This window comes from Labrus mixtus, chromosome 9 (genome assembly GCF_963584025.1).
Source record: "Labrus mixtus chromosome 9, fLabMix1.1, whole genome shotgun sequence".
NCBI classification, from domain to species: domain Eukaryota; kingdom Metazoa; phylum Chordata; class Actinopteri; order Labriformes; family Labridae; genus Labrus; species Labrus mixtus.
The window spans coordinates 8,068,314-8,073,313 of record NC_083620.1 but is presented as its reverse complement, the minus strand read 5'-3'; the positions used below and the strand labels follow the sequence as shown (position 1 = coordinate 8,073,313).

At 44.3% G+C, this 5,000-nt stretch overlaps 1 protein-coding gene and 1 long non-coding RNA gene across 2 annotated transcripts in view; one reads left to right on the top strand and one right to left on the bottom strand.

The window, feature by feature from the left end:
- dpf1 (double PHD fingers 1) overlaps nt 1-5,000 on the top strand; it is a 50,670-nt gene that overhangs the window by 29,746 nt on the left and 15,924 nt on the right.
- The window catches only part of LOC132979844 (uncharacterized), a 21,944-nt gene continuing 20,714 nt past the window's right edge, over nt 3,771-5,000 (bottom strand). Inside the window, exon 5 of the long non-coding RNA XR_009674102.1 lies at nt 3,771-4,485. This is a non-coding gene — a long non-coding RNA (uncharacterized LOC132979844). The remainder of the gene's footprint in view (nt 4,486-5,000) is intronic.

Below are 5,000 nucleotides of genomic sequence, written 5' to 3'. Positions count from 1 at the left end.
AGCAGAGGATAAACAGCCTCTGTTATGAACGGCAACATGTAAGACTCCTCTTGCATATTAAGTTCTCTTAAAAAAAGAGCCTTTTGTATTTACACACTGACACTCAACGTCCGCTGCTTGACTTAAGGGAGGAGGGATTGTTATGAAATGAAAATGAGTTGCAGAAGAGGAGCAGATTTAGCAATTGTAACTGTCCAACAGGCTTCAGGCTGAGATAACCACATAGTGTAGGGATGCATTTTGAGGGGAACTATTCCTTATCTCTGTTGGGGGTAATGTGTTACAAAGCAATGCTCTGGTGTACTCTGATTACTTTTTTGTTTTTATCAAGTTGGAGGACATATTGGTTTTGCAATTCAAGTAGCAGGAAAATATTTTCGTTGAGCTACAAGAGCTCTCTTGGCCAGTGATCAGTTATTCAGTTACTTTAAAATGTCATCCCTGTTCCTTTTGTTACCAAAAAAAGAGGAAACCTGTGATGCAATGCACGGTTTGAATGCTATGTTTGTGTCATTGTGCATTTATAGTTCAGTCTGAGCAATCAGGGGGGATTTAAACCCCATGCATGGAGACTGAAAAATAATTGGCTATACCTGCATATACGCTGCACTACACCACTGCTTTGTACTTCATCCGACTTTCTCTTCTATTCTTCAGTCTTCAGCTGCAAACACAGACTGATTTTACACTCTTTTTTTTTCTTTTGGTCTGACTACACCTTGTTTTAGACGGCAACATGTGGACAGAGAGAGCATGCAGTGCTTTCTGGACATCCTCCTGAACTTTTCACGTTTGCGACGGCATTCCTCCTCAGCTCTCAATTGGTCGATTGTTGCCGCTGCTGCCACGGCGCAGGAAAGGAAAGGAAGGGAGAATCGGCTGTTGCCTAGCAATCCGGTTGCCATAGATACCGCCGGGGCTCCCCTCCTAAAGAGTACACTGTTATGTACATTGAAAAGAGAGAGAGAGAGAGTAGAGAGGGGAGGGAGGGAGGGAGGAAGAAGTATGGGGAGAATCGAGGTATGAGGAATGTGAGGAGAGGAGACGGAGAAGAATGAAAGAAGTTGGAGTTAAGGAGTGTAGAGAAGGAGAAGATGGGGCACGGAGGGGTTCATTAAGAATAACATAAAGAACGGCAGGAGAGAGAGAGAGAGAGAGACAGACAAAGACAGAAGCAGAGCGAAAAGCAGAAGACGAAAAAAAAAAAAACCCTCTTCATGATTCATCATATAGATTCCCCAAGACAGTCGGAGTGGTGCAGGCTGGGTAATATCGGAGTCTGCTTCATTTGGTATTCTGTCTCAACATGCTGTTCTGTGGCTTGCCGGCTGCCTGTTTTGTGGTTTCTCAGTTGTCTTGGCTATGTTTGGATAAGCCTTCCACACTGCCACAACCCTCCCCACCAGCAAAACCACCCACTACCCCCCCCCCCCCCCCCATCCCATCTCAAATCCACCCTCACCCATCTATCTGTTTGCTTTTTGTCTGTTTTACTGCCTGTGAATGACTACTACTCTTACTGTATTGCAGCTAAGAGAGGAAGAAATAAATCCAGACAATGCAACAGTTTCTCCACAGTCTAACAATTCTGTTCTGTTTTGACTTAATGTGTAGTTAGCACAAGCAGCGATAGCCACCGTTAGTGAACACACAAGGCAAAGTGCGCCATCATTTTTTATTCAAACTGACCATTTCACTGAGGGAACAAAAAAACTCTCAAAAGCTGGGATGCTGATTTCCTCCTGTTAGTGTGAAGTTTTTGTTCTAGCCTGACTGGTCCAGTTTTTGACTTCTCCTCATGGCGGTGCACGGCTGACACACATTGGAGTGGACCTTGTGAGGTTGGGCACAATTCAAACAGGATTTCACAGTCACATTCCCAGCCGGCACTCTCCCTGGAACAAAATAGGATTAATAATTTGCATTTTAACTCTTCATTGACAGGGGAACAAGCCTCACTCGTGAAGTGGCTCTTTTTGAGTAAGTGTGCAAATATAAGTACATATGCACAGCGTAGCAGTACAGAGAGTGTGTGTGTGTGTGTGTGTGTGATTTTTTTTTCATGCATGATTAATGGTAGTTACTTTGTGTGCGTGTGTTTTTGCAAGTGTGTATTCTGTTGGCATGTGTGTCTATGCACAAATGTGCACATCTGCAGACAGCAGAGTCTGACAGACTGTGCAAGTGTGTTTCTGTGTGTGTGTGTGTGTGTGTGTGTGTGTGTGTGTGTGTGTGTGTGTGCGTGCGTGTGCATCTCTGTTTCTGCAGGTCAGAGTGATTACAAAGCATCCATAGATCAAGTTTTATTATGCACCAAAACTGCCTCTGTCCTCTGCACTTTGCAATGTCATCTCTGCACTGCAAGCTCACATTGCACACACACACACACACACACACACACAAGCACAAATACCGTACATGCATCCAGACCCACAATGCATTGGGAGTTACGCAACCTGCTGACTGGACATGAGTGAAAGTATTACTTGTGTGTGTTAATGTGTGTGTGTGTTAAGGATGAGGGGTGGGGTAGGTTTGGATGCTGCAGGGACGGAAAAGGAGCAGAAATGGGGGGAAAAAACGGAGGAAGAACAGAGCATGGCGGCGGTGCAGGCATCAGTGTGACAACAGATGGATTGCAGGAAAGAGTTCCAATTTCCTCTCTGAGAGTAAAGCACGGGGGGAGAGAGGGAAAAAAAAACGATAGCAAGACCAAATAAGGGAAGAGGGAAGCAAAAAAATGAAGCACAATGAAGCGCAGAGAAGAGATCGAATCAGAGGCAGAGAGAGCAGGAGCAGTAATGAGAACGCATGAAAGTGCAAAGAGGAAGAGGATGGGAGAAAGAGAGTGAGAGGAGGAAGATAGTGGAGGGGGGGGGGAGAGAAAGGACGCCAGTGACTTTTCATCTGTGACTGTCGCTTTCCATCTGACTGCATCTCTGCCTCCTTGTCTGCATAAAAAACCTGAAGATGTCTCCTTGAGCATTTGGGCTTTTTGTGTGTGTGTGTGTGTGTGTGTGTGTGTGTGTGTGTGTGTGTGTACATACAATATGTGATTTTAATAGGTCTATTTGTTCATCCTATTGTTTCTTGTTAAGATATGTGACTTTAATTATGTGTCTTCTTGGATGTGTGTGTGTGTGCGTGTGTGTGTGTGTGTGTGTGTGCGTGTGTGTGTGTGTGTGTGTGTGTGTGTGTGTGTGTGTGTGTGTGTGTGTGTGTGTGTGTGTGTGTGTGTGTGTGTGTGTGTGTGGCTTAACGTGGGTTACAGGGACTCTCATTCATCACATTAAAGAGAGCAAGTGGGGGATGGGACTAAAACTGGACAGCCAAAGTTATTATGCAAAGGCTTGGTTGTAAATCTTTGAGTGTGTGTGTGTGCGTGTGTGCGTGTGTGTGTGTGTGTACTCTACTGTATGTGTGTGGCTCTGTGTGTGTGAAACGTGTGCTCCCTTTGTGTTTGTGTGTGCATGCGCTACTCCTGAGAGGCTCTCCTCATTAAGCAGCGAGGCGACAGGAGTGCAGAGTGTGTGTTTTCACACACCGCTGCCCTGATACAACGGGAGCTACTTTTTGCAGCTCCCTTCCTTCTCTTCCTTTTGTGCTTCCTCCTCTTTCTCCTTTTCTTCTCTCCCTCCGTTTGCCTCATCCATCCTTAAAACCCTTCCTTCCTTCCTCCTTATTTTCTTACTTTTCCACATTCCTGCTGTCAACACCTGCTGTACAGGAGTGTCTGTTGCCTTCAGTAATTGTTAAAAAATTCATGCAACCACTCTCAAATGTTGTTTTTTAATTCCCATCACAGCATTAGCCTTGATTTACCAATGTTTGCACTTTTCTAGCGATGGCAACGGGATGCACAATACATCGGTTAAACATCAGTATCAGCAGGCCGCTGTCAGTAACCGATCTGTATTCGTTGTGTCAAATCAATTTGCTGCGGCAAACTAGTACACCTAACTGCCGATTCAGAGAAGCTACTTTTTATTTTGGGCAGAAGACGTCACCTGTTGGAGGATCTGCTTTTTTTTTTTAATGGTGAAACATGAAAGAAAATGTCGGCAGTGATGGAGTCCGGACGCAGCATGCGGTTTGTAAGACATGTTCCAGAGACATTTCAAGAGGATTTAAATACATCAAATCTCAGTTTATTTGGAAAACAGACACAAAGAAATACGAAGAAGTGATGACAAAATTGCTGGTATCCGAGTTATCAATCGACTTAATTGTGTCGGCAAAAATTTTCAGAATCTGTGCGACACTACATCGAGCAAATTAAGAAAGAAAAAGAAGAAGTAAAGTCAAAGACAAAGTGAGGAGAGTCAACAGGTCGGCCTGTTTGTTTGTGTGTGTGGAGGCAGAGGTTATTCCCTCCAGAAAGACACACTAAGTTGATGAGGGCCTCCACTGCGACAGGCCACAGGATGGGATTATCGACCAGCCAGAGTCGGGTTGTTGTATTGATTCCAGGCCCTGAGTCTCAATCTGGAAGAGGGAGGAGGAGGAGGAGGTAGAGAGGTTTGGGGGAAGACAAAAAGGGGGAGATAGTTGGGACAAGAGACGGGGCGCAGTGTCAGGATGAAGACGCAGACTTCGGGTCACAATTTCTTATTTGTGCCGTGATATTAACGTCGATTGCAAGAAAGGTTCAAACCATTTTACTTTCATTTACATAATCTCCAGAACTTATCTGAAGAATTAAAACTATCGAAGGGTTGAGGTAACTTCACTCACTGATGCAGCCCGAATTTATCTCCAAAAAAAAAAACCACGCCACAGCTTTAAACTAGATCAAAAACTGTGATTTAATAGAGCAACGGGTGTTTGAGTTGAAAATATTATTCCCAGATTCTTAACATTTTCAGACAGAACAGAAGATGCAGAAGAAAATCCTAAATAAAACATTGGGTGACTGAAAAATGCTCTGCTACAACGGTGAAACGAGTCAGTGAAAGTACAAAGTGTTTAAAATCATGCAGCAGCTCGACGATGGTATATTC